General features: G+C 50.7%; 1 long non-coding RNA gene across 1 annotated transcript; it reads right to left on the reverse strand.

The window, feature by feature from the left end:
• Positions 1-320: 320 nt before the first annotated feature.
• Positions 321-17,099, reverse strand: LOC144160553 (uncharacterized). The gene is made up of 3 exons (XR_013320384.1): positions 16,725-17,099; positions 3,814-4,035; positions 321-458 (listed from the first exon to the last, which is right to left on the reverse strand). It is a non-coding gene; the product is annotated as an uncharacterized LOC144160553 (long non-coding RNA).
• Between the last annotated feature and the right edge of the window lie 3,534 nt (positions 17,100-20,633).

Below are 20,633 nucleotides of genomic sequence, written 5' to 3' on the forward strand. Positions count from 1 at the left end.
GTCTCAAGAATCCTGTTTCATGCGTTTTATTCACAGTCAATCGTAGCCGTTTAGCACCGGAGCTAAATCGTTTGCGAGTGCCCAACTTTAAACAAAAGCAATAAACAAAAACAAAGTGGGGCGCATACACAGGTTGAATATTTTGAAGTGTGGTATCTACAAGGAGATGATTTTATAGGCAGAGGTGCAGTCACTTCCCCTAAACGTCCGGCGTAATCGTCGCTTGAAGCAGTGTCCAAATGACGACGTTTTGCACAAAGGTGAGTGCCACACAATTTTTGCATTAACTGGCACGACCTGCTTCTTGTAAGAACGCTGACTAGGAAGCAATTGCAGTCGTCGTCTCAAAAAGCTGCTTGAAGATGAACGACAATAGCTTGATCTCGGCATGCTCACTGAAGGAGGCCAAAGTACGGCGGTTCCTCTGTCCCCCATCTTCACCGCACCCGCGCTTGAAGCTGTAATATAAAAGCATGCGTTGCGTACATACACTCAGTTTCAAAAAACGGTAAGACCAATTGATGCGGTTCTGCTGTAGTTCCCGGCACGCTCCTTGTTTTTATAAGTTCGAATTACACTCTTCTAACAGAAATTAAACTGGGAAAACCTTTCGCTAAACGCATGATCCTGACACCACAGCCTTTGTAATAACGCAAATAAGGAGGCGTCTAGCAGGAAGATCAAGCAACAATAACCTACACGAAAAAAATGGGCACGTAGCAGCTCATTCGCTGCAAATGTCGTCCAACCAAGAACGTCCACTGCCGCTTTGCTTTGCTTTGAGTTTCGTGGGAAGGGGGAAGAAAGGGGCCCGAAACTGTCTGGCTAGGTGTTGTCGACACCTTATCACGCCCGTGGGGGGTTGGGGAATGAGGAATGGAAGGGGGGTAGCAGGAAAGGTGAGAGATGAATTTGGTTGAGAATTTTAAGTGCGACTGCACTTCTTAAGCGAGCCTGAATCATCCGCCGCCGTAGTCCGCATAGCAACAGGTGCGGGTGCGCGCGCTCCTCGTCTTCCCTAGCAACGGGGGGAGATGGGCGCGCGCTGCCTGGCCGCGTCCCCATGGCTCATTCTTGTTGTTGTTCCTGCTGACATGGCACATACCCACGTGGGGGATTGGCCAGGAATCGGGCGTGAGAAGGGCTAATGCACCCGCTTAAAGTAGTACTGACACGAAATTTCAAAGCTGAGATCCGCTCTAGCAATCAAGTACAATGACAACACAAATAGGTGTCTGTGAATAAATGCATCTTTCTTTCTTTGTAGTTGTGTGTGTGTGTGTGATCTCTCTTTCGCGAACATTACCGAACCGCGCAAATTCAACTCGTGCATTCGCACTTTCACATTCTTCCCCTCGGGGAAATGCGGGGAAATTTTTGTTAGTTTAGAGGGGAGAATTTTGGCTAGGGGGGGGGGCGGCAGCGACGTTGCGTGCGCGCGCAGGGAGAAGAAGAAAGTGATTGTTGGCGGTGGGGGGTGGTGAGATAGAGGCCGGTAATGATGAGGGTCATGATCATCATCAGAGGCCGGTTACGGTCTGGCGTGGCGCCGACACCTCAACCAGCCGAAAACGAGGAAGGGGTTGGGTGGGGGGGGGGGGCAGATGGAATAGGTGAGTGGGAGCAAGGGAACGTAAGTAACAGTCGCGAAGGATAAGGAGCTGAGAGATACGAAGAAATTGACCACATCTTTCCGCGGGGGGAAACCATGGGGTGATGCGACGCATCTGGGTGGTGCTTCTTACGGTTGCGCCGACCATCGCGGTAGCAGACGTGTTAGTCTCCATTCAAATCATCGGTGGTCATCGGATGTCATCGGAGCGGCGGCGGTGGAGCGACTGAGCGGAGCGGTGCAGTTATCGCGTTTATATGTACCGCGCGTTAATGGTGAGGGGAATGAGAGAGAGTAGCGCATGCGCATGTGTTAACCGAGCGCTAACGCGCGCTGACGCACAGCTGCCATGGCGAGGGGAGCGAGCGCTAACGCAAGATGGCGCTGCGGTGAGAGCGGCGTTACCGCGCAGCTAGCGTGGCGAGGAGAATGGGGGAGAGGCGTGCGTACTACGGATGGATGGAGGGACAAGGCGAGTCAAAGAGATGCGTCGCATCTAAAATTAGGGTGGGGGGACTAGTTGACTAGTCCGAAGTTGGTTCGGGCTGTTGATGTGAATTCTGTGTGCAGAAAAGAGACATTACGTGCTTCTGGGGATCGGGGGACATGCTGACGTCAAACAAAAAGAATGGAAGAGAACTTGCGAACATACGAACGAACGAACGAACGAACGAACGAAAGAGAAATTACGAGTTGATGAGGGCGGGGGCCATGCCGACCTTAAACAAAAGGAAGAGAAAGAGAACCCGCGAACGAACGCATGAACGAACGAACGAATGACCCACCCTGTCGTCGAACTGGAGAGATAAGTAAGGCAAACGGTGGTCTGATAACCCGTGGGCCGGAACGAAACGTGCGGCGGTTTCTGTAAAGTGTAGTAGACAAACGGTAGTCTGTGTGTGTGGGGCGTATGGACAAGACAGGGGACCGTAAACCGCGAAAGTGGTGAGCTGTGAACGTGAGCAGACGAACAGCAAAACATGAAGATAATATGAAGATGAAGATGAAGATAAAACGATCTACGATAGACGAGCAGACAATCAGACAGTGAAATGAGGACCACCAAGGCTGTGATCTATAAACGTTAGTAAGTGGATTAAAACATGGGGAAGAGGAAAAAAAGAGAAGAAAAAAGAAATAACAAGGCAAACAGACAACAGTGAGCACGCAGACCGATCAGAACAAGAAGCACAGGCTAATGGCTGTAATCACATGGCGCAGGGAGAGCACCGTGTGATTGAGCGGAGGGGGAGGGGGCGACGGCGGCTGTGGTGGAGGAACGCGGCAGGGCTGTTCGCGATAGTGCCTCGCCTCTGGCTAGCCGCGGGCGGGCGGCTCGCAGAGGAACGGGGGTGGCCGACGGGGAGGCATGTTGCCTATAAGTTCATACCACAAGCTACGTTCAGTACTGTGGAGGCTACATGGTTGTCAAAAGTGGGCCCACTCCGGGCGCCTAACTCAGAGCGAAGGAAGTGACAAAAGGCGCCGGAGCCTTGCGGTTCCACCTGCCGAGAGGGGAGAGGAACACGTCCTTTCAGGGCCCACTTCATGGTGACTTAGGCGCCCGGAAGACGCCCGGAAACCCAACCTGGCCTCCATGCCAGATGTGTCTAATAGCGGGCCGTCGACGACCGCGCATTGAATCGCCGGCATCGACTTTTATGGTGTGGTGTTCTTCCTGCCGATTTACCAACAGCCGCCGAGATCTGGGACTGGCCAACGCCTCAGCATTGAATGTGCCCTACCAGGTGAGACGCTTAATCTGTCATGGGCAGGTTTCTAGACGGAACTGTGTACTGTTACTATTTCCTGGTTGCTCCCGCAGAACTTTTTATCTTTAGGTGAGAGTTTAGTATATCCTTCAGCTCGTGACTGTAACGTCCATTTCGTTAACTCTTCTCGTCCAGATAAATGTTCGTCTTCGTCTACTACGCCCTTTTTCCGCGCCTACATCGTTCCTGCGACGGGACTCACGAGGTCTAGCCACCAAAACCACCACAATTACATACCTGATTGAGTTATTTCACAAAATTAATTTGATTAATTATTCACTTTGCATTAAACGTATAGGTTAAGGGTACTGCAGATGATATCAAGCCATGCGGATCACGTTCGTCTAGAGGTAAAGTAATCAAAAAAGGCGAAATAGCGGTGACGGAAAGGTGTTCACACTTAAAATATGCAGGGGTCCTAGCTCTTACCTTTTCCACGGGCACTTTAATGTCTGTTCTATCCAAATCTTGAAAATTGCTGAGAAATTCTTTGACCCAGTCTCTTTGTGCGGTGGGTTGTAGTGTCCCCGACGAGCTGTCTGCGTTTACTACTCTTGCTACGCTGCCTTCTTTAGAAGTCAGCCCACCACGGTAGTTTGTGAAGAAGTGGAAAATGGCATCAGGTGTCGTGTTCGCCTCTCCTACGAGCTCCTGGAACGGCAAGCATGCAGTTGTTGCTTAAATTCACTTTCAAACTATTCTTGAGGGAGTTTTAAACATTCTGAGAAAAGCTGGAGGCAAACACTATAGTTTTTAACTCGGCGCTCACAATTCGCTTCTAAGGATGCACCATCAATCCTGAGGTCATTTCAAGAACCCGCGTTTTACGCCTCGTTCCTGATGTCCAAAACTTCATAACTAAAACAGCGCAAGCACAATTAACTTAGAAGTTGATGACCCAAGCACAGAGAATCAGCAACATGTTTACCCACACCTACACGAACTGTCGGAGTGTGCACCTTGGGTGAGCATATCCGCGTCAAAAAATCAGGAGTGATTCAATTCCGTGCAGGTGGATTACAAGCGAAGCAGGTTATCTACTGCAATAGAGTTAGACTATAATTAGACTAGGAATTAAAAAGAGAATAAACTTTATTTAGTTTGCCAACGCTGATGGTTAAAGAAGCTGGATTACAACGGGCTAGACAATGGTGCATGAATTTATTCATATCATGTCATAACGGTAGTGACGATATCTTTGCGATTATTTGCTGCATGATTTGCTCAAAATTTTAAATAGATTCGTGGCCAATGGCAAATATATGCACAATGGTTGTAGTGCTTTGGAGTCGCTGGGATCGGTAGGCTCTTCAAACTGAACTGTTTCAATAAAAACTGAGTAAAACATTTCTTTTCTGGTTTAAAATGTCTCCAATAATAATATTGCAGTTGAACCTCGTTATAACGAACACTGATATAGCGAATTGCCGGCTTTAGCGAACTAAATACGAACTTTAGTTGGTCACGCTTTATTTCAATGACACATTCTTTTATAACGAAACTGAAACCGTGAGAACCGATATTTTACCAGGAGGCTGAGAAGCTACTTGGAAAAACCCTCCGGCATCCAAAACTGCAGTAGTATAAAGGCCCTTTTGTTCGTCGGCACTGTGGAAAACCCCATCCTGCTCAGGGCTGCGAGTAGCGACCAGTTGAAGGTCACGTCCTTCATCAAATAAAGACGCAGGCCTGTTTTGTCAAGTGACATTTGTTCTGTTGTAATTTCACGTACGCATCTTCCGGTTCATAGAGCTTGAACAGCAACAAGGAGAAAGGTAAGAGTTACGTTTATTGTTTATAGTGGTTTTGGAGCCAGAAATGCATTTTTGTACCACATATTTTTGGGCGAGCCAGATTGTTGATTTGTTCAAGACGGTTTTTACCTGTACTGTTACAAAGAAGATCGGATATCGCGAACTAATTTGCTGTCCCGATACTACTTCGTTACAGCGAGGTTCGACTGTAACAGTGGCACTGTCATTACGGTTGACCTATGCATGTACATCGTCATTAACTTCTAGATGTGTTAGTCGGGTGTGATAGCGAGTATGTAGGGTATGATGTCGAATTCATCCAGTCGCTCGCATTGCACAGAAATCCTGAATAGTCGAAGTCGTTGTCCTCTTGTGAGTCAATGGCGCCTGGATTTTTGGGAATGCTACCTTTATACATTGCCTTCTATTCCTATACATGACTTTACCTGTAGGGACCAAGTCTTGTTTGGTTTGTAGGCATCAATATTGCAACCTGAAAAGATGTTTTGGGATAGTTGCAGTGTGCATAGGTCTATGTATGGTCCAGGTACAGTGGTTTGTTGATGGGAATATTTGCGAGGCCGCAGTAGCAACTCTACCTTCATGAACTGGATCAACCACTTCACGTTTGGTTTCAGACATTCACATTAAACTCACCGACGGCTGTAACCAGAATGTGTTATGTCTTGAGCTCTAGTACCTGCCGTCTCACATTGCATCTTCTGTTCCCGTCGTCGCCCTTCATTGCACGCAACTCTTTTCGAGTGTTAATTATACGTGACCTTTTCACAAACTGGACGCTCGGATCCGCAAGACCTACAAAGCAGCCTTAGGCCTCCCTACCTACACCTCCAACACACGCCTCCTCCAGCTTGGCCTCCACAACACCCTCACAGAAATCTTGGAAGCCCAACGCACTTCCCACGTGCACCGACTCTCCCTCACACCGGCTGGTCGACGGGTACTTCAGATCATCGGACGCACGGCCCCTGCCACCCCACACGCGCCCCAACGTATTCCCCTCTCCATTCGTCAACGCATCCACATCCCTCCCGTCCCCAAGCATATGCACGCCTTCTACAACCAAGGCCGCCGCAACGCCCGCGTCCGATTCCTCGAAAAAAAAATTCCCCCGCATTTCCCCGAGGGGGAGAATGTGAAAGTGCGAATGCACGGTTGTCGGCCCGCTTGCGGCGCTTGCGCTCGGCCCCCGCAGCCCACCGCCTCGCCGCCTTCTCTTCCATCTCTTCCATAGGGTTTGTAGTATCACGTGTACACCACGCCCTGAGTCGCCAACGCACGCCGCTGACGACGTAGTTTGAATACGTTAAAGATATAAGGCGCGTTACTAACACTGACAGCGTCGCGTCCGTGGCTTCAGTCTCTCCCCAGCTCTCAGAGGGTGCAGTCATGCACAAAGACGGCTCCTCGAGAGCGGAAGGCGCGAGCGCGCCGAACCGGTCCTCTGCGCCACCCGAAGTGCCCGCCGCTCGGACGGGCTACCGTACCCTGCTTCCCACCCTGCCGACGGGTAAGCTAAGTGAAAACTCGATGTTTTTGCATGGCGACCCGTCGGCACGGCCGTACAAGATCGACGACGTTGCAGCGGCTCTCAGCGCTGTGACTGACTTGAAGAAGATCACCGGCCTAGGACCTTTTCAGTTTAACCATGTATGGATGGTTACGTTCCAGTCGCCCGAAGAAATGAAAGAACTGGCCTCGAAGGGGGAAATCGAGGCGAAAGGAAAAAGGTGCCTGGTCATTGACCCGAACAATCAGGAAAAGACAGTGAAGCTCCACTGGGTACCCACAACCGTGCCAAACGAACTTCTGGTGCACCACCTGGAACGCTTCGGTGTCGTCAAAAGTGTTTCTTTCGAGAAGTGGCGACGCCCAAACATGGACCACATGGGAAGCACCACGAGGGTGGTGCAGATCGTGCCGAGGGACGCGAACTCCCTTGATGCGATACCCGACCAGGTCACCATCTACGGAAACCTGGTCCTAATAGAAGTACCCGGCCGGCCTGCCATGTGCCTGCGCTGCCAATTGCGCGGCCACATGCGCCGGCAGTGTACAACGCCCTGGTGTCGCGTCTGTCGCACGTTTAGGCACGACAGCGCTGCGTGTGTGCAAAGCTACGCCGCCAAGGCCAGAGGCAAGCGCGCGGAACAACCTCTCGATGAGTTTATGGACATCGAAGAAATGCAAGAAACAACGAACCCACAGCCTTCCTCCCAGTCAAAGGGCATTCAACCCGCCAAGGAAAATGAAAGGAATGAAGGCGCCGACAACGTCTCCCCCCCTGGCGAGACCTTGGATACAGCTGCGGGGAAGGAGGGAGGTGTCCCCGACTTGCCACTGGAGAATGGCGCAGCCGCAACCCCCCGCCCCCTTCTTCAAAACGCCGCCGGAACCGAGCAAGAACAGGCAGCGGAGGGGGAAAACGAGCAGGAAACCAGCCGAGAAGAAAAGAACGCGGCGCCGGCGCCCATCAGCGACCCGTGCCCCTCCACCTCAGTAGCCAGCCAGGGAGCACCTCAAGAGAGAAGAGTCGAAACACGACGTCAGGCACGAGCCAAGCAAGCCGCCACCACCCCAGACGGTCAGGAGGGGAAGAGGCCCACCACAAAAGACGCACCACCGAGAATTCCTGAACAGCTCAGGGGGGAACAGAAAACAGCCCCAGCGCAAGACGGCAGGACCGCCTCCCCCACCGGCTGTGCGGACACGACACCGCGCGACAATGGCAGCGGTTGCGGCTGAGCGGATAATCGGTAAGCCCTCACCCCACGATGACAGCCCCCCTCAACGCGGTTAAAATAGCTACTATTAACGTAGTTAGCCTAATTTCTTCCAAACGTAAGAACTGGCTGCTCGACCTTTTAAACAACGAGAATATCGATGTTGCCCTTTTGCAAGAAACCAAGTTATCATCAATCGAAGACAGCCAAAATTTTGTACGCCTATTCGGCCACAAATTCTGGTGCTTCCACACCTTAACTTCAGCCCGCGCAGGCGGTACAGCCATTTTAATACGGAAAAACCCTTCCCTCAAAATTGTTGACTGCGAGCTCGCAGAAAACGGCCGTTTTTGCCTCGTTGATGTCCTCGTGGGGAGCGAGCTGGTGCGATTCGCGTGTGTCTACGCCCCCAATGAAACAGCAGCTCGCTCGGACCTGTTTAACGCCCTGCGGCCTTACTTGTGTGTGTCTGGGGCAGTTTTCCTTGGGGGTGACTTCAACTGTGTGTTGAGGGCTAACGACAGAACAGGGAAAGGTGGTGGCGTCGACGCATCGTCCCGTGTTTTGAGCGCAGTCCTACGGGACAGCGACCTGTCCGACGTAGCCTTGGGGCGCAGCTGGCCAACCAAACGCTACACGCGCTGGCAGGGCTCGTCCCACGCGCGTCTGGACCGGATCTACGTGTCGGGGGAAGGGGTTACACGAGTGTCCGACTACACCGTCACTCCCATCTCGTTCTCTGACCACGGCCTCGTAACGTGCACCGTGGCCCTTAAAACATACACGGCTAAGCAGAACTCAATTACCCGATGGCTAATGAACTCCACAGTACTTAAAAACGAGACATTTGTCGAAAACACTCAAAAAGAAATTGAAGCACTTCGGTCCGGAACCATTAGTGTGGAAAAGTGGGAAACTTTTAAAGCACGTATAAAAAGTTTTGCAGTCACCATAGGGCGCGAGGAGGCCGCACGAAAAAAAGAAAAAAAGGGCCGCCTCACGGAGACTCTCTGCGCGCTCATCGAGGCTGATGAAGAAAGACCAGGGGAGTTTAAAGACGATATCCGGTTAATTAAAGAAGAGCTCCGGGGAGAGCTTGAGAAGAGTTTTTGGGGAGCCCTGGTGCGGAGCAGGGAGCAAAAGGTAGAGTTCGAGGCAAGGCCATCGAAGCTTTTTGCAGCCTTCGAAAGGGAGAACTCGGCACAGAAAAACATCACGGAGGTCAAACATCCCGCAGGTGTGGCAAGAAGCAATGAGGAAGTCGCAAGAGCTTTCGCTGAATATTATGCAGAACTATTCTCTCGACGGTCAGTCTTAGATGCAATCCCAGCTGAAGTACTAAATCAAATTCCCAAAATACCTGAAGAAACCAAAGATTTGATCAACACCCCCATAACAGAAGCGGAAATAGAGCGTACCATCAAGAGCCTACCGCGGAACAAATCTCCTGGACCGGATGGTATCATCTCAGAGTTCTATATAGCCTTTAGAAAGGAACTGAGCCCCATCCTAGCCATGGTCTTCGAAGAAATAAGAAAACAGAAGCGCCTGCCATCCTCCATGCGGACAAGCCACCTGGCCTTAATCCCCAAAAAAGTACCCACCGATTCTATCCCCGACGTTGCCGATTACCGTCCGATCAGCCTTCTCTCAACGGACTACAAGATCCTGGCCCGAGTTCTCGCCAGACGGCTGGAGAGTGCACTAAGCGCTGTAGTTGGTCCTCACCAGACATGCGGTTTCAAGGGGCGGTCCATCAATTCCAACCTACATCGCATGAGGGTAGCCATCGAGGCGGCTGAATCAGGTCTGCTACCTTTGGCCATCGTTCAACTGGACCTGAGGAAAGCGTTCGATCAGGTGGACCACAATTTTCTAATGGATCTCCTCCAACACTGCGGAATCGGTGACACAATGATCGATTGGATCAAAACTTGCTACGAGGACATATCTACCTGCGTAGTAACAAATAGGTCTGTGGGAACGCCCACAGACACCCACAGGTCGGTGCGCCAGGGCTGCCCCATGTCACCCATCCTATTCACCCTCTATCTTGAGCCACTTTGCCGTATGGCCCTTGCATCCGAGGTCATCAATGGCCTGAAGATGGGAGACGAGGAGCTCCGTGTTCTCGCCTATGCGGACGACGTGGCCTTCATCTGCACTCGTGGATCACAAGTGGGCGAGGTAATTAAACTAGCAAACCAGTTTTGCCGCTTTTCGGGAGCAGAGATAAATTTACTTAAGTCGAGGGGAGCCTGGTTGGGTGATTGAGCTTCCAAACCAAGTCACCTATTTGGAATGGCCTGGGAAGAGGAGATGTCCAATTACTTGGGAGTCAACCTCAACCAAAGCGTCGCAGTCAAAAATCGGTGGAAACCCAAGCTGTCAGCTGCGGAAAGAAAGCTGCAACCATGGAGAAATAGAAACATTGCTCTATTCACGAGGGCTCATGTGTGCAATGCGATTGCATACCCCGCAGTGCTGTACGGGGCCCGCATAACTTCCATCGACGCAGACACCCTGAATAGGCTGCACCGGTCCTGGGCGGTGTTTCTCTGGCGGTCCACATTCGAGCCCATGCGCCGCTCAAACCTCTTCTGGAGCCTAGAACAGGGTGGATTTGGGCTCGTCAACGCGGAGCTCAAACTCACTATCCAACGATTCTTGTACTTTCTGGGTCTACGCGATCCGTTCCTAGTGGCAGCCACGCAGTGCCTGGGCACCAGACACTTGGCCCCGTGGCTTGCCACGACAGCATCACTCTGCTTTGACACGCGCGGAACGAGGTTCTACAAAGAAATCGCGCTAGCCTTAGCCATGCTCGAGCAGCATTTCTCTTGGGATTATCTGCTCAAAACAAAACCCAGAAAACTATTCTGGGACCTCGTGGAGAAGGTCCTGCCGCCCCCTCTCTACAGACAACCCCCAATACCTAACGATGTCTTGAAGCGAGTAAGACGACTCCCTGTGCCCACCGCCTCAAAGGACTTTTTCTTCCGCCTCCACATGGGATTGCTGCCCGCAAAGGCACGTCTGGAGGATAAGGGCTTCTTTCTCCATGGCGGCGCGGGTTGTCTCCTCTGTGGAAAACGCGAGACGGCAGAACACGTCCTCACAGATTGTAACGCCGCGGCCGTCTTCTGGGACGAGCTGCAGACCGCGTACACCGAGCGATGGGACCTGTCGTGGTCAGGCCTCCGGCACTTGAGTGCGCCCACAGAGAACAAGGCGCTTCGGGACTGCGTGCTTGTCCTGGGGCTCCACTCGCTGTGGAGGGCCCGAGTGGATGCAGTGGAGTGCGCCAGGAACCCCAGGCCTACCTGGAGGCACTTCACAGCAAAGGCTGAATGGACAGTGAGCGTGTTGGGGGCATCAGATTCTGACACGGAGCTCCGCGACTCACTGCAAAAAGGATGCCAAGCACTGCAGCGCTTTAAAGAAAAAGAGATGCAGCGCTGGCAATGGCTGTGATCTTGCCTCACTAGTACTTTGTAGAGACGCTTTTCCCCTCTGAACAGGCTTTGTACATCCTTGCCCAGAGTTTACACTCATATGTGAACATGTTACCTTCACACGATTCCCAGTTCATGTACTCTGATATTACTCTGTCTCAGGATGTCATATTTTCCTGCTTGTTTGTTCGTTGTTGCCACCGCAGTCCCACTACGTTGCTTACTCTGCGGCTCAAGTGAAGGCACGCCTAAAGGTGATTGGAGTCCCTGCGGCGACAGTATGTACGCGTACCAGCATTGGTCACCGCATCGAGCGTGCCAGTGCATTATGTATATATGTATATCCTTGTAAATAAAAAATTGTGTTTGGAAAAAAAAAAAAAGCGTCCGTGGCTTAGTCGGTACAGCGTCGCGCTGCGGCCGCAAAGTCCTCGGATCGAAACCTGGCGCCGGATGCTGTTTTTTTTTTTTTATATAGTGCAGTGGCCTAGCTGGCGCGCCGAGAGAGGGTGTTGCGAGCTGGAGAGTAGTAAAGGGGCTTTAGGAGAGTAGGCGAGGGGGGATAGGAGGCGCTATGCGAGCGCCCTCACGCGTCGGAAATCCGGCGCCGTTGCTAGGCACGCTAGCTAGCTCCGTTGCTAGGCTGCGGACGGAGGACGGCGGTGGAAGCAGGAGCAGGCCCGACTAAGAAGTGCTTCGCACTTAAAACGCTATGGCTCGGATCCCAACATCCGCCATACCGACATAGCGCAGTCCTCCACCCTCCACAGAACCACCATCGCAGTCCTCAACAACGAGGGCCGCGTCCCTACCGCGGCCTCCTACCGCCACATCCCCACGCTCACCGCCGAGTCCCTCGCCATCGCCCACGCTGCCCTGACCCACTGCCACCAACCCTACCTGACCATAATAACCGACTCGCAGCAAGCCTGCCGCCTCTACCAAGCCGGCCTCGCCCCGCCAGCAGACATTCACCTCCTTCAACGCCTCCCTGAAGACATTGACCTCTCCTTTGTCTGGACCACCGGCCACTCCGGCCTGGTAGGTAATGAGGCGGCCCACGCCGCAGCCCGCGCACTCATTACCCGGGCACTTCCCTCGCCTAGCCTCGAGCAAATAACTCCCCCACCCCCCGACCCAGCAGCCCTGACACCTCTCGACCCCACGTACAACTCCATCCTCTCCCACCACACTAACTCCCGATGGCGATACCCCCCCCCCCCTCTTCCCTCACCGCCCAACAAGCCTACATCCTCCGCCGACTACAGACCGAAACCTACTTTAAACACATCATTCTATCCCACATTTCCCTTTCTCTCTTTCCACCCGACTGCCCCCATTGTCACATCCCTCTCAACACCTACCACCTCGTCTTCTCCTGCCCCCAACACACACATCCCCACCCTTCCCCTTCCCCTGAGCAGTAGGAGTCCGAGCTGACCAGCTCCGCACCGGAGCGCCAGGTCGCCCTGATGCGGCGCGCACTATAGGCAGCCCGGACAAGAGGCCTCCTGGACTTTGGACTTAGGAGGCTAACCACGCCCTTATACTCCTTCCCTTTGGCTCATTAAACGTTTTGCCACCACCACTTTGGTCTTTTTAGTACAGAACGTTTCGGTACACAGTCTTTCCGGAGCACGGTCGTTAGCACAGAGCACAGAGCACCAGGGGCGTAGCCAGGAATTTTTTTTTTTTTTTTTTTGGGGGGGGGGGGGGCGTGTTCGACCAAAAGATGGGAGGGGGAAATATGTAGGCAAGGGTTCTTGCGCGTTTTTTTTTTTTTTTTTTTCAAACGAAGCTTCAAATAACTTACTTCAACATGTTATTTGTGTATCCTGAACGCTAACAGTAAAGCCTACCTTAAGGAGCCTAGATGACGATGACCTAAATTTCCGTTCAACCGGTCTATGGGTAGGCCACGGGTGATTCGTTCGTCCGTAGAGCAGGCGGTTATGTGGGTACGCGCTCGTGAGCGGGATCATGAGTGTGCTCATGAGTGGCGCGCGTTCCCCGAAGTTCGTCAGGCGGAAGTCGAGGCCAATTAACACTGGGTGTTTACTATCAAAATTCGCGTGTTTTAGATTTTCCTTTAGGAAAGTGACTAATAAGTTTTCTTGACAGATATGAAGTACAGTCGAGTAAGATTTGAAAGTTATCGCGCCAGCATCGAGTGGCCAAGCGTGCCACCGGCCTACAATTTCGTTTCTGAACCATGAAAATCAAGATTTCGCACTCTTGTCTCCCTTGTTGGCTGTTCCATGCTACAACAATGGCTCGCACGACTGACTTGCCACAATTTGGGCTTCGAGATTTACATACGCTGTTATCAAGCACAGACTTGGTTGCCTTTTATCTACGCCGACGATAATGAAACTGGCATGGAAGATTTGCTAAAGCTGGTCTGCTTCATTTGAAAGAGTAACTTTCCCACGATAACCTTTGAATCGCACTGGACTGTACGTGCGGAACATTCGTATATTATGGCGGTGAAGCTAGCAAACGCGCGTCTTCGTCCTTAAGTAATCGCCTCTTCGTTTTTTTTTTTTTTTTTTTGTGCTAGTAACGTTGATTGATTGATTTTGATTGATTGATTGTAGGTTTTAACGCGCCGACGCAACGCAGGCGATGAGGCGCGCCGTAGTGGAGGGCTCCGGGTTAATTTTGACCACCTGGGGATCTTTAACGTGCTCGGAAATCTCGTACACACGGGTGTTTTTGATTTTCGCCTCCATCAGAAAAGCGGCCGCCGTGGCCGGGAATCGAACCCGCGACCTCGTGCTTAGCAGCGCAACGCCTTAGCCACTGAGCCACCGCGGCGGGTGTGCTAGTAACGTGAATAGTAAACTACGCTTAGAGGAACACCTTACGGCACTGCTGTTGAATGTTGAGCTTGTTGCACATTTCTTAAATATCATACTCTTTCCAGCCATTTAATCGAACAGATATGTCTTCAGTAAAATTCCAGTTAAGCAAATACAGAATGCTGATTCTAACCAAGAGGGAGGTCAAAAAAACAATGGCATAGTGCCAAAAAGACAAAGCTCCGTAATGAAGATAATTGTTCAGTTTTGTTGATGTGGAGGAAATGCAAGATGGGCAGAGCAATACTTTTCATACAGCAGAAATTATGGAACTGCAATAGTCAATGAAATGCGATGTCGGACTCGGTAGAAACACAAACATATGAAGTTGACTGAACAAAATACAGTGACATGCTCTGTCAGATTATTACACTTTGTACCAGTGTAAAGACAAGAAATGACACGCTAAAGTCCAGACCACATGTATGCCTATGTGAGGCTTTTCCTGCTGTTCCACCATTTCCCGGCCGTGCTACTCCGCCAGCGAAACGGCGGGACTGCCTCGATCGGCTCGCGACAGGTTCCCGGCGCAGCTCGGTGTATCCGGCGCGAAATGCAGCCGGGCTGTATATGTTGACATGTACAGAATCTGGAGCGGGCACAGGGATCAGACGTTGACGCAGCCCTTGTTTTCAGCTTTATATGAACAAGAATGTCCTTAAAACAGCAGGTTCCGCGCCTGCAGGCGACTTCATACGGTTCTTCAGGCTACTTGAACCGATACCCTAGCCTGGCACGAAATTCCGAGGGGGGGGCACGGGCCCGGTGTGCCCCCCACCCCTGGCTACGCCCCTGCAGAGCACCGTAGGTGTTTACAAAGGTTCGTCGTTTCAGAACTAGACCGAAATTTCACGAAGCCTTCTGTAAACATTCCGGGCGCCGTTGGCAGTAATTTACGGTACGGGGGCAGCGCTGTTGGATCGTACGTGCCCGAAAGGCAGTTTTCTGCGCCGGCTGCCTATGTATGTTTCTAGTTTTTGACCGCCGGCTCGAACGAAACCTCCTTACACATAGCCACCCACACACTGCTTCAGCTGAACCCGCATGCTGGTTTCTTGAATAACGCACTAACCCTGCAACGCTTTGGCCAGATTTCACTTTTCCTCTATCTTCCTTTTTGAACCACGCAAAATGTGTCGCAAATCGCACGTACCCGGCACGCCCGCCCGCGGGCGTGAAAGCGCCGAGCAGACGAATGCAGGAAGGTCGGGTAAAAGCTACCGGCAATCAAACACGACAGATGCGCCGGATGCGGAGACCGCCGCGATGCGATGCGATGAGGTTTTACGGGAGGGGGCAAGAGGGAGAGAAAAGGGCCTGAAACTGTCTGGCGTGGGGTGCCGACACCTTATCAGGCCCCGGAGACCGCCGCCGCCTACGGCCCAGCCGACACCTATTCTTTCCTCCATGCAGGCGACCATGGAGGTCACGAGCTGGGCAGGCCCCGGCGGCTTGAGGAAGGGAAACGGCGGAGGGAGCGGCGTCAACGGCTTCCCCTTCGCCCAGCGGGCCTGATAAGGTATCGATAACACCGCAGTCCGACAGTTTCGGGCCCCTTTCCTCCTCCCCCCCCCCCCTTCCCCCAAGAACATCAAAGCAAACTTGCGAAGGCTAGCTGCGTGACGTCTGCCGTCTCCTAACTTTTTTCCTTCCTCCATGGTAGCGCCGACGCCGGAGAGGAGGCACTTCCGAGCAGGGAAGGCTGGGTAATTTCGCTGCGCCATCTCTAGTGCCCTCTGTGCATGAGTTCCTCCATGGCTCAGTGCATGCATGACTACGTGAGTGCAACCCTCCCCCGCCGCCGCCTCCGACGCGTTGGGAGTTTGTTGTCCCGTACGCCCCGAAAGAACCGTTGGCTCGTAGAGCTAGAAAGCTTTGCTTTAAAACAGGCTGTTTTAGTATGGAGCGGCGCCGCCCTCATCTTCTTTTTCAATCTTGTTTCTGATTGCGTCGTTTTGCTCTTCTCTGTGTTGCCACAACTGCAAGGCTCGCCAGTCACACTTGTTAGCCGTAGATATCCGCTATTAGGTTCAACATTATTTGCGCTATTGCGATTAGCATGCTTAGAGGCATTCAGTGGTGCGATTTTGTTCTCTCTTTATTATCTTCTCCTTCGCTCTTGAACGCCCTCAAATGCACTTTCCGCGTAAACCTGCTTCATTTAATTGGCATTGCCACACTCAAATTACCTCTTGCAACAGCCCACGTCCCTACAACAGGTCTCTAAACCCAAGGCCATAACGCGTTTGTTGAGTCCTCCTTCAGTTAAGTTGAGCGAAGGAGCGAAAGGGGGTAGGGTTTACGTGTTAGATGCACTCCGTAGACACTGGGTTTGACTTCCAGGCTTAAAGTCCCTGAATTTTTTTTTCATTTCATTTTCTTTGCACTATCGGCCGTGTTTCAACCATCGACGGTCACACCAACGCGTAGTTCCGGAGTACTGGGGAATGTAACACTTTAAAAAGAAAATGTTTCATTTTATTCCTGCCAACTCAGCCAAAAAGTACTTGAATAAAAGCCACTCACCCTGTGTTCTCCAGGAAGGGCCAGGTCTTTCTCTGTAGACGCCTTCCCAGCTTGAAGGTGTCCTCTGAGTGAGCCATTGTGGACGCCCGGCTCGTACCGCACGTAATCACCGTTCGGGAACCAAAACGCCACTGCCCAATGGCTCCCTCCACAATTCCAAATGTCAGGATATAAAGAAAAGAAGCGGCCCCTTATCTCTTGTAGGAAGCTTTTCCTTGGCGAAGCAAGTAAATACACTTTACAAGGGGCCTGCATGGAGTCTGTGAGGGCTGGAACCACACTTTTGCAAAAATTCGATCCAAGTTCTTGAATATTAAAAGCTAAACAAGTACGCAGATCGGGGATTTTCTCTCAGTAGTACAACTGACGCTTGTATTTTTAACGCGATCGCGTGCTTGTGCGTTAAATGTACGAGTGCTTTTATATGTGTTCGGTCGCCCATGTTATCTGTCCCCTCTCACTTAAACAGCCTGCTCATCAATACCATAGCGGGGCCAGAGGGTCAACGTGCGCTTGTTGATACGGCTAGAAGTGGCCCGACCGGAGGACCGGGGAGGTGCTCCTTTCGCGCAGAAAATAGCGGCGGCGATGTACCCACGCCAGACAGTTTCAAGCCCTTTTCTCTCCCTCTTGCCCCCTCCCGTAAAACCTCATCGCATCGCATCGCGGCGATGTACTCAACGACCACTGAAAGCGGCGGCTGGCCGCGCGCGAGGCCGCGCGCCCGTCTGCATTATCGGCGGCCACAAAACGCTGCTGCTGTACGCGCGGAACGCTTGATGCTTGTTCTGGGGGGGCGCACAACTGCTTAAACATACTGTAGGTACAGTAGACTGTGGGTAGCAAAATTAAAAATAAACGCCGCGGTGCAGTTACTGTTAATTTTGCACTTTCGCTCGACAATAACTAAAATATTACGCTTTTCTTTTGGTGCAGTATTCGTAGCGGATTGTAAATAAAGTAATTTCAGCGGCATTTCCGCTATTCCAACTTTCCACCAAAAAGTATTTTTCGTGGAATTGCCTACTATAATCGAGTTCATGATTGCTCGATGATCCTGTCCTTATTGTGCTGCTAGATGGACATAATTCGTTGACACAAATGGCATGACCACATGTGAGGTCTGGAATGATGACTTTTCAGAAAGACCTTTTATTGTGGTGTAATTTACGCTCGGGCGGCAGTTATGTGCATTAAACCGTGATTTATTTTTTTATTGCGTGAGTTGTTATTATAGCTGTGAGCAGTTCCCCACTTGTGATAATTAAGGATCAGCGTGTTGTTAATGCCGTCGCCTGGCCGAACCGAAAATGACACACGCAAGCGCGAAATTTTTTTAACTAAAAAAAGGGCTACCCCAGCGGTTAGCCCAGTTATCCCGAAGACCTTGTTTTATTGAAACTATTCCCTCAAAATTTTATTTCTCGTACCACCTTTGACCTGGTTCCGTCAAGAAAGGAGTTAAATCTAGTAAACACAAATTGTATTCGCAAGTATACTGAAAGAACAACTACACGCACATAAAACCAAAGCAAAACATATATACAAATTAGCGGATATGGCTGGCAGTTATGGAGGCATTAAGACTAGTTTCAACTAAACCGCGTTAAAGGGAAGGTGAAGCGGTTTTAGAATTAAAAGAAAAGTTGACTAGCAGCAAGTACACATTGAATAGTTCCCTTATACGAAATATTTTCGCAATACATGCAATAGAAGCGGCGCAATACGCAAACAAAAGTGGCCTGATGCCCCGCCCCCATCTCGGCGCGCGATGCCGGAAGACTGAACAGCGGAGGGGAAAACCGGCCGGAAAACGTCATATCTGGACTTCCGGCCGGATCGGCCGCCTCTGTAATGCTCTTTTCACCGTGTTTCCTGTAGAGGCTCGCCACAGGAAGAATGATACTTGTTGTTGTTGTTGTTGATAGCACTCATTTGTACAATTTTCGTGTTCAAAAAGTATGCACGAACGCCAAACGAGGCATGCGTTACCATGCTGTATTCCTAAGGATGATAATACCACGCCGGGATGTTTTATAACATACGGAAGCGACAGCCGAGGTGGCTGTGTTTGATGACAGATAATACACTACACTACGTTAGATACTTTGCAAAACGCTCCAATGCATTTTTATTTTTCTTTGTTTGATGCGACGGAAATGAATGTTCACATTAGATGCTATATTTAGGAAGTATGGTGAATACTGCTGTACTTTGGCCCGGGATGTTTCGTTAAGTTCCAGAAACAAAGTCACAGTTGTTCAGGAAATACCTGTTTCGTTCAAAGCGCCGGTTTTATTTCCCTGGTGGGTTTAGAACAGTGTTCAAAAACCCAATTTTTGACGAAACTACAACAAGGGGCCAGTCCTGATAGAAGTTCTCTCCCGGCTAAGAGGTAAACAGTATTCCTACAAAGTAAAAGAACCAAGACCACACATTACTTATTTTGCAAGTATACATGCCACGAGAAGGTAATATTTGTCTGGAATGGAAAAAAACACCGCTCTGAACCACCACCATACCATAATTTGTGAGTGACTGCGGTGGCCTAATTCTTCGCCCAAGATTCCGTGGGCCTGCATATTAAAACCTGGCAAGCACTTGTTGCCGCTGAACCTCATGTGTGCTCCAGCGATAGTCGTTGATATATATAACGGTGAGACAAAACAAACTAGGAGCTAAGAGTAAATATACGGCCTTTATCCGACTGGCACGGTAAATGCTTAAATCTAGAAATGCTGAAACAGGTCAACGATATATTATCACAAACGTTTGGTGATTGTTACCTGAAGTAACGTAACTACAACGTAACTGCCTTGTCCGACTGGTCTGTTAATTATAACGAGGTGGCCGTAATATTGTAGCAGAATGCGCAACGCACACGCGAAAATCAAGCCCTACTAGAGCCAATAATGCTGAGCAGGCACTAGTATGCTACTGTGTTTTCAGAATGAATGCAAGTCAAGCAGTAAGATGCCACTCATCGAAGTGCAGCTAGCAATCGCGAAGACGCCGCTGCCCAAATGGCGCGCGCGCGCGCGCACGTGTGGTTGTGTGTGTATGGGGATGAGTAAGGGGGGTGGTGAACGAACAAAGTAAATTCGGAAGCAGAGTCCGCTTGTAGGTTCATGCGTGTAACGACAACATATGTCTCGCATATACGTTTACAGCGCATGAATGTACGCTATATTTTCGCGCAGTGCAGGTACGTGCTTTTCGCTGGTACATTGTTTATAAAACCCCGCTTAACCTTGGGCATAAATGGTTTCGTATACAGTAACAAACACTTCAGGCAGTATTTAATATTAACCTAAGGAATAGAAACCCCCTATGCTGGTGTCCCAGTTCAGAAATATTCTGGCGGAACCCTCTAGCCGACGCCACAGTCACTTCTTTGTGGTTCTCGGTCGTGTAAAGCAAATTCATGCTCTATGATACTTGAACCAACAGCACGGGAAGTTATAAAATAAACTTACAGTCATTTGCGAACAATAAACAGCAAGCTAAATTGCCGACAAGGCAAGCTCCGCTGCCGTGCGACCATTTCCAATGCTTCCGAAAACCCGCACGCCGAAGGGTGTCCCCTCCTTTCCCGTCATGACGGGCGCAACCAATCGGAGGCGTCAAAGACGAAGAGCGCGCGTCTTTCAAACGGGCCGCGCGTTTTGCAAGATAAATGCCGGTTGGACTCATTTACGAAAAAATTCAATGTCATATACGGAGTCAGCGCGCAAGAAACTACATAAGCGGGCCTGTAACTCAATTTTTTTGGAAAGCGTTTCAGTTTCCCTTTAACCTTTCTTGCCTCGCCATGTGTAACAACGCCTCGCACGACAAAAAAAAAAAAAAAAAAAAAAACAATCGCGAGAGTCGAAGCTTGCATACCTTTAACCTCTGGGTAATAGTTAA

The sequence above is a fragment of the Haemaphysalis longicornis genome, unplaced genomic scaffold (assembly GCF_048455015.1).
Source record: "Haemaphysalis longicornis isolate Haplotype H1 unplaced genomic scaffold, Haemaphysalis longicornis Haplotype H1 scaffold_106, whole genome shotgun sequence".
Lineage (NCBI taxonomy): Eukaryota > Metazoa > Arthropoda > Arachnida > Ixodida > Ixodidae > Haemaphysalis > Haemaphysalis longicornis.